This window comes from Amblyomma maculatum, chromosome 11 (genome assembly GCF_055883805.1).
Source record: "Amblyomma maculatum isolate TAMU_Amacu chromosome 11, ASM5588380v1, whole genome shotgun sequence".
In the NCBI taxonomy this organism is placed as follows: domain Eukaryota; kingdom Metazoa; phylum Arthropoda; class Arachnida; order Ixodida; family Ixodidae; genus Amblyomma; species Amblyomma maculatum.
The window spans coordinates 111728507-111737874 of NC_139354.1; the positions used below are offsets into that span (position 1 = coordinate 111728507).

The 9368-nt window shown below is 43.5% G+C and overlaps 1 pseudogene; it reads left to right on the forward strand.

Moving 5' to 3' along the window:
- Nucleotides 1–1350: 1350 nt before the first annotated feature.
- Nucleotides 1351–1915, forward strand: LOC146174676 (uncharacterized; annotated as a pseudogene).
- Nucleotides 1916–9368: the final 7453 nt, after the last annotated feature.

Below are 9368 nucleotides of genomic sequence, written 5' to 3' on the forward strand. Positions count from 1 at the left end.
CTGTTGAAGCATTCGTAAAATTTGATCGGTAGTGTTGATTAAAAGATGATAGTAGAGGAATGGGAGCAGCCGTTAGGGATAACAACGCCGAGGATCTTCATCTCTGGCTTCACTTCTATCATTGGGCCATTGAATGCTGCCATAAAACATAAAAAAAAAAGACATCCCCAACGTTTGCTTTGGACTCGTAGATTGTCAGCTCCTTTAAACTCTATAATAACAAGCTTCTCATTTCCACTTCAGTTGTATAGGAGGGACAGCGGCCGATGTAGCTCAGTTGGAAGAGCACCGGACGCGATATTCGGAGGTCGTGGGTTCGGTCCCCCCCATCGGCACGTTGTCTTTTCTTCTACTTTGTGTTTAATTATCTTTCCCCTGGGCAGATCACATTTGTCATTTCTGTGATTATCGAAGTAAAAATTAAAAAAAAGACATAAAACATAATCCCCAATGCTTTCCTTGGCCTCGCCGACTGTTGGCTTCCTTCCTTCATGTATTATAACGAGCACCCTCATTTCCCCTTCATTTATCTGCTTATATATATATATATATATATATATATATATATATAATTTCTTTTTTTAATTTTGATAATATTATACTCCTGACCAACGTCTTCCTAGCGCTCTGTTTTCCCTCTCATACTTGAAGTTTAAAATTTAATCTTCCAATGAGCAGCCAAAGTCTATGGTCGCCAGTATTGACTGATTCGATGTTATATTCCTTCGTCACAATACGCTAGCAGCTCATCTTGGAATGCATGCTATCTTTACATCTGTACTTCCACGGGCGCCTACAAATTTGTGCGGCGGGTATCACGAGAAAGCGTCGCTGGGTATGCGGCACGAGAATGTGCTGCCATCTCTGAACGCGCGTGACACACTCTTGGCGCGACAACCATAATCGCGTACGCGCCGCGTTCTGTCCCGGAAAGAGGCGGTGGGACGTACCTCGAAGAAAACAGGCTCCCATTGTATCTGGCTACGTGCAGGTTCTCAGAAGTTTGCCGCCATTGGACGAACTCGAACGGCTGCCCATTTCCTTCACGCGAAGTGAGGGGAGTCGGCGAGGGGCAACAAGGGGCTCCTGAGGACCGCGAGGGAGAGAACGCCGGAGGTGTGCCATTGTACGTAGTAACTCCGTGAGAGGTGACGCGTGCGTACATAAAGCGCACGCCACAACGAAAAAAATCTACAAACACAACGTGTGGAACGAGCTAAGGTAACACCGAGACGCACCTCTCCGCTCTCGGGTCGGTGCAGCCGCCATCCTCCTCTCAACGCAAGAAAGTTGCCCCCGCGTGGTCCGGTCTCCAGTACGCGCGCAACGGCCTTACCGGAGAGGAGTGTCATGAAGCCCGACCGCATCACGCTCTTCTATCACCACCACCACCAGTACCCTACTGAGGCCGGGAGGCCGGCGGCTACCGGAGTGTCATTGTGTGCTGCCGCGGCAGCGCCCTATGGCTAGGCGCAACGAGCGCGAAAGGAACCGCGTGAAACTCATCAACCACGGTTTCAACGCGCTTCGCCAACACGTGCCGCAGAATGGCCAAAAAAAGCTGAGCAAGGTGGAAACGCTCAGGTCGGCTGTAGAGTACATCCGCGAACTCCAGGAGCTCCTGGAGCTGACCAGGCGTCAGTCCGGTGCCTCTTCGGACGAGCAGTAGGGCGCTCCCAAGGAGAACAGAATTCCCGCTTTCTGCAAGCGTTACGCCAGCCGGTCTCCAGTCGCTGCCGAGTCTACCTCGTCGACCGGCAGTAGTAGTAGCAATGAAACCAGCATGTATATTCCTCATGCCACTCAAGCAGGGACCCTCGACGGAGACAGCGTCTCGCAGAAGAAGGAAATGGGCGCAGTCGAAGACGGACAGGAGGTACTCTGGGAACTGGCGTCTTGGTGGCCTACGGCGTAGTCATTCCGATACTCCTAGTTACGGCGTTGTTCTTGGTTCCACGCCTACGCCATGAATATTGACTATGCGTGAGTACGCGTCTATCCTTCTTGTCCGGTTTAGTTTACTGTAATGTCGTAAATGCCAGTGTGATGTTCTTGGTCTGCTAGTCTTCTCGACCTGCGTATTCAAGCACGTTATGGAGGCTCTGCGGCTCATGGTAGTCGATAGGTATCTGTACTTCACATCAGGTCTACAAGGCAAGTGGTCGAAATTAGGCCGAAAATGCGTGCTGACTTCCAGGTGGTTGCTGGTTTGAAAAGGCAGGTTTTAAGAATATGGCATTTTGGTCATTTCGCGTCCAAATTCCAGCGGGTCTTTCGCTGTATGGCTCAGCAATTCAGAATTTGTCGTGCAGAACTGAAACCCTTAACGCAACACCGGCTTGAACATATCTGTGTTGATCAGTTCTGGGTACTTTTTTCTATCTCAAATACCACCTTTGGCTAGCCCTGGAATCTAAACGCAAAATGATAAAGAAAATTTTGACTTCTGTTTATTAGCGGGCGTAGGAGTCTACTCAAAGCAAGCGTGCTGAGGCGTTATCCTCCATATTGGAGTAAAATACGCAAGAGGTTGAAAGACTATAGTTTTTATATGCCTTAGATGGAGCCGGTATAAATTTGCACGTACTCACAGTAGCTGACGCGCTGAAGTCCACTTGTCAAATCAAACATAATTGCGCCAGTTTCGGTTACGTGACTAGACTCAAAGCGCGAACAAGAGCAAAAAAGAAAATAAAATAACGGCGTCATTTCACGTACGGACTTGAAATAAGCGGCACTCTCACTGGGGCTGCGATCTCTGCAGTAGCTTTTGACCTGCACTCATCTTTTAATTCACTGCGTGATTTCGACATTACATCGTTGAAACTTTTCCTTCGCACATAGCCTCACGCGTCTCCTGACCCCTCTCGTCTAGATGCAGCACTGGGACCGCGGCGTGTCTTCCTTTCAGTCTGCACTGCATGTACCGCATTAGTAATCGAAGAAAGCCGCAAAAAAGGAAACTTCGCCATACCTCATTACGTCGTCATGCATCGTTAAGGCTTTCACCCGTGTTCCAAGCAAAATTATGGTTTCCACACAAGGAAAGCGTTAAAAAAAATAAAATTACAAGGATTCAACGCTGCTGAATCAAATATTGAGCGAAAGCATTACCTGCGGGTGACCGAGCGTTCTTCTTGTCTTTGTCTTCTTCCTCAGCCCACACATAAAGCCCCGCTTTAAGCAAGCCGTATGAACGTGCTTTAGTGGCATATAGGGGTAACGTGAATGCCAGGGTCCTAGCCGGCTGATTCTGACATAACTGTCCCATGTGAAACGAGAGACCTACGTTGACAGCTCCTGCCAACTGAGCCGCGGCTCCGAATGCGCCACGCCGACCGCTTGAGTTGGGAGCCCAGCTCTCACCCGTGTCACGCGGGGTGTGACGTCACAGCGTCACGTGGTAAGACGTACGTGGCTACCGCTGCGCTACGCTGAAGGCTCGAAACCTAGAGTAGTATTGCTTTCGCAATAAAACATAATTGTATACCAGTTCTATTCTGTTACAACAATGAGCGGCTTCTTTTTTTTTTCTACGAAAAGCAATATTTATATGCTCATGACTAAATTTAATAAAATGAGTATTGAAAAAGAATGCGCAACCTAGTAACGCATGAGTAAAATAGGAACTCTGTGTGAAAAGTACCAGCACATAGAACAAACACGTAGAAGAAAGCTGCTTGCGGTTGGTTCTCTTTTGACCTGTTAGTCTGCGCTGTTGGTTTATAATGACGCTGCAGCCTTAGAACAGAACAAAAATTGCGCTCGCGAATCTGCGCAGTTTCGTTTAAATTAGAGAGCCAAAAGTGGTTTAACCGGTAATGTAGCTATTTTATTTGTGAGTGTTAATTAACCGATCACTGCGACTTAAGAGCAAGACAGCAAACCATTCTGCCTATTCTGTCCTTAACGCTCTCTTATTTGCTTCCCATCCTGCCAAGGCATTTTTATGTTTCTACAGGCAGGCCGGGAAAATCATATATTACCAGAGCTTATCACTAATTTTCATTAGCATTACTTCGGGCATCCTGTAGTGCGAAATATTTAAATTCGCTCTTGATAGAAGTCTTTCTTCTTAATTTCCCTGTTGGAGCGCAGTGTACAAAGTAATTTTTCGTGGCCTAAATGCTAAAAACAGTCTGAACTGAAACCAATTCTCAGCATTTTACGTTCGGATGAACGACCTGGTCGCTCAGAACATTTTCACTTGCATCGCAAGGAAGGTTGTCTGTCCTATGTAAACTGAGGTGGCCTTGCGTAAAGAAGCCTTTTTAGCGAAATGTTAAAATGTTCAGTTGATATTACTCCGGCGTTGCGTTGTTACGGAATACAATGAACAAGAAATTTGCTAGAAATTAATTACTCAACTGAAGAACGCAGCTTAGCTCCTGGCATATCGCATGAGAAAACGTACTCCACGTGTATGAGGATTCATTGCCGAATGACAATTGGGCAGGTGCCTGACTGTCGTCAAAAGAAGCACAGTTTTCTGCGGCTTAATATCTATTGCGCCTGTGGCAAAATGGCTTGAGACGCATCTAAGTCAAGTCAGGTTTATTTTCTTTCCTGCAGGGAAAGGAGGAGCCAAAACTAAAAGCTGTGGAAACAGCTTGACGGGGCTCTGGCTCCCTTACAATAATTGGCAGGACAACAGAGAGGAGGCTAGTTGGTCTACAACCTGTACAGCAAATCTATACATAAAAGTATATGTAACACACCTTTTGCGCATAACAAAATAAGACACTCAATTCAACACAAAGCAAAAAAATAGAAACAGGAAACACCCTTCAGCTCGCAGTTCTAAAGTAAAACAATAAAAGGTAAGGAAGCCTGAAACATTATTTGGATCATTACAGGTGCGCACACTTTCCTTAATTGGATCAAATCCAGCAGAATGTGATTTATTTAATAGACTCGTACAGTGTAGCATACCGACTGAGTGTAAGAATACGTACAGCCTTTGTCAAAAATATACGGCCCAAGGGTTTTTCTTCTAAGCCCCGTAAAGAGACTCGTACCGCAACTCTGGCATTCGTAATCTCCAAAATGGTAAAACTCGTCCTCGTTCTGCTCTAGCTTGCATTTGTATTCCAGTATTGCTACCAGAAACTGCGTTATAAAGCTTAGAAGCGAAACTGTTGGGCTGTATATTTTTGACAAAGACTGCACATGGTATTGGAAGGATATATTTTTCTTTATGTCGCGCTTGTCGCTCTCGGATATTTACTTTTAACTTTGCAAGAGCTATAACAACACTGTCATTTGATTTGTATAAATATTTATAAGTTAATATGATCCTGTAATCAAAGAAGGAGAACACTGACAGAACATTATACTTCCAAAAAAGTTCTTTGGATGGATGGTAATAAGGCACGCCAGCAACGTAATGCTCTTTTCTGCCATGAAAGTAATTTAGATAGGTTGGGTATCCCTGTGGTACAGCAGACTAAGCTACAGTATTGCAATATTGACAGCACTAGCGTGTTATATAAAAAGAGTTTTATTTTAGGATGCAAAATGAATCTCAGTCTGGCAATGGCTGATGCAACCTTAAATTGTACGTCTAAGTAAGTCGAATTATAAAGTAGCGTTTGATGGATTTCAAATAAACGTCATCTCTCTACAGCCGTGCCCGACCCGTGCGTCTTTTTCCTGGCGCGCTCCTACGCATGTTTACTCTATTAACCTATCGTAATGTTATCTGAAGCACGTGCGTTTCATGCCACAGTCAGTGGCACCTTAAAGAGCAAAAGGTTGTTTCCCTGCATGCCGATACAGGTTAGATATCCGTTCAGTTTGAAATCGACTGTGCGTGTGGTTTGTTCCGATTATTCAAGTACTCAAATTGCGTGACTTGAAGCTATAGGAAAATATACTCATGCACAAATTTAAGCGTGATGGAGGTGTACGCGCAAAAAAAAAAAAAAAAAACGAATTTTTTGTTGCCTTTAGCAAGTTGCTCAGTTGATATATGTTAAAAAAAAAAGGAGCACGCACGTGCATTTTGCCTTACGCTTCAGTGCGCTTTTTGGAGATCATTCGCCGGATCAGGCGTAAATGAGATTTTTTAAAAATAATCCAAATAGTCCAGAAACTGTTTTCCCTCAACGTCCGTGTAGATATAGTACGTGGCTGCACTGTCCTCCAGTGCATGTATCGTTGAAGTAAAACCTCCCTGTCCCGGCTCTACGTTTCGCGTGAATAGGACTTCAATAATAATTAATCAATTAATGAAGCTCACTCAACTATGCATTGAAGCATCTATATAAGAATAGTATTAACTGAGAGAAATCATTCCTGTTAGTATACGGCGTGGATAAATGTCATATATTTCCTTCCAGATTATTTTATACAATTGCAGTACCCTTCAGGAAGTTTTTCCCACTGAAAATAGTCCGTGTTTTAATGCCACTCGTCTTTCGTTCGAGTAGTGTAACTGCATAATTGAGCACACATTCTGAAAAGCAGCCTGTTATTTTGGTTCATTGGCCTCGTTATGTCCTGCTTTTATACTTCTGCGAATACACAGACTTGCCCCTTGATAAATGTAGCCAAATCCTGCACATTAATTGAACAGTGTCGCATTTTGCAACTCACTACAAGCCTTCTCGATGCGTTTAACTTCTTTGGCTTGTGACGAAAAGTCGCTGTGTGACGAAAAGTCTCTAATGGATGTAAAACATGAAACCAAATTTTTTTTTTCATTTTATTGGCAAGGAAAGAAGACTGAGATCTCAGCGAGAAATTTCAAGAAATTCAGAAACTGAAAACAAAACACTATGCGCAACGTTAGGACTTGGGACATTTGGATAACCAGGATGGCCTCTCGGCCAAGATATCGACCACAGATTCACATTTGAAGTGTTATGCTATGGATGAACAGCCCCAAAGGGCATTGCGGATTACTCTACAGAAATTACTTTGCATTCATCAGAAAGTACATGCGTGAGATAAATTCAAGAGCGCGAACACAAATATCCTAAAAAGAGCCCTCTGATGCACCTTTTAAGACATCAGAAAGTTTGCTTATTTTTAGTTAGGGATATTACGTTTTCACAACTGCGTGGATGGGTGGTCATCCATTTAGTCGTAGAAAACTGGTCAAATCACTGAACGGGTTACCAAGCCATAAAGCAATTTTCGCGGTAGTGAAGGCGACGACGGTGAAACAATGCCGTCGGTTTTTCAAAGTTCAAAGTTTATTCAGGAATAAATAAATCATTCGACTATACAGAAGGTTACAGAAAGAGGTCCCAAAGTTTGACACTGTACTGGGACTCTATGTAGAAAAGAAAAAAAAAGAACCAATAACAACATGAAGCAGCATTGCAAGATTTAAAATTTGTAAGCGAGATTTAAAAAAAAAAAACATACAGCATTATAAAAAGCAAGCAACAAATACCCTAAAACGGGATTAAAGGAAGCTAACCGTATAAATATGCGGTGAAAAAAATGGCATCAAGATTAAACAATAAATGAGCGGAGCTTACGTTTAAATGAAGATACACATGAGATGGTTTTCAAACAATGAGGTAAAGAATGCTATAGCTTTATTAGCGAAAACCCAACAGTCTGAATGCCTTAGTTAGTTCGAACTTTTGGAAGTGCAAAATTATTGTACGATGCAAATCTATTAGTATTTCGATTGATCAGTTCTTGCAATGAATGTACTGTAGAAGGTTACGTACTCGCCTCTGAGTACTCGCCTCAGAGTTTTCTAATGTTTTCTAGTTATTACATCGGGTTTTCATACGCTCTTTTGGCCACCCCATCATTCTCTCACATTCTGAAGCATCCACCAGTGATTCTAAGTCTTACTCTCGAAAGAACGCCTCGCCAAATTTGCTTGCTCATAGATCCTACTTGATTCGGGCTTGCTTTTAGAGTCGAAATCGTCTGCTGCTTCTCGTACCTTGGAAACGCAGTTTGAGCGCCCGTCAGTAACGTTGGCGCACTACAAAACCATACTCTTTTGCAGCTTATGTGCCCTTCAGCGTTAACTTCAAAAACCTTCCATACATCTTGCTAGAGCAGTCACTAAGAACGAAGCGCATACTTATCACTAGAATAAATTGATTGTGCTAAACCCAATAGAATTTGTACCGAACGTGACTGGATTACGGAGCTTGAATAAGTTTACGCTGTTCATGCTTCATACGAGTAAAGTCGAACTTAGTTATGCGATGACTGGTTGTCCTATGTTTCACGTATAGTAAGCTTCGGAAAACCGCTGCACATCTGAGAAACCTGATGGTGTCAGTACAAGTAATCTCTTTAAGGCAATCGTGAGTACTCCGTTAGGTAGAAAGCTATGCTTGTATACATCAGGTAAATCGGAGCCTTTAAATAAGAAAGAAAATGTACCGTAATTGGCTCACTATCAGTGGACACGCGGACTGCGCTGTCATGCATTAAGCAAGGATCCTGAGCAGGCAGACGAAAGAGGCGGCAACGCGGAATCTCTGAGATTAGCTTTGACCACATGGGGAGTTTTAAATCCTACAATGTGCTACTAATTGAAAATTTTATTCATGACCAGCATCATCTTATTCCTTTCTTCCTTCAGAAACATATAGGACCGCATATTCGCCGATGGAAAGAATAGATGAAGGATGATTGCATACATGTACGATGCACAGCAAAAATAAGCGAGAAGAGGTTTCAGTACCAAAAATCAGTATATTTTAAGGAATCATGAAATATAGACACACATTCGACAATTGCAGGAGATGTCATAAGCCACTAACTGCACAGGATAGGGAAGTGTGGAACTTATTTCTTTTTTTTTTGTATTTCCTGTGCGTCAGAATTCATTCTAATGCTGTTGCTCGACACGTCACTTTCTTCTGGCGCGTTGTAATGGTACACATATTGTGACCTATTGCGTGATGACACAGTGTTCTAAAAAACAGTGCAATGAACAACACGGAACGTGCTGACCAATGAGCGTCGCGTGGTGTTACAGCCGCGTTAAAGGACGTAGAAATGGCAAACGTCCCGTTAACAGCTTTCGCAGTAAAGAAAGCAAGAGTGCCGAAAATAACATTTCTGATTATATTTGGCTAAAGGCAACCATTTACCATTATTTGCAGGTTGCTGCCTGGAGTTTTGAAGCTTAAGAAACGACTGCTTCGAGCAAGTGCCTTGGGCATGCAGTGGGGTGCCAGTGTGCGACATCGACTCCAATGGGCTACATTCTAATGAGACCAGTTGCTACATGAAGCCTGTGAAAGAACTGCCGTTTCCACGACTAGTTTCCCACTGTGTGCGTGTGCGTGCCGTCTCTAAAATGTGCTTTTGGGCGGCGTCCAAGCTACCAATATTCTCGCACCAGACGCTTGTTCACGGTTAGTCGAAAAGCCAAATGG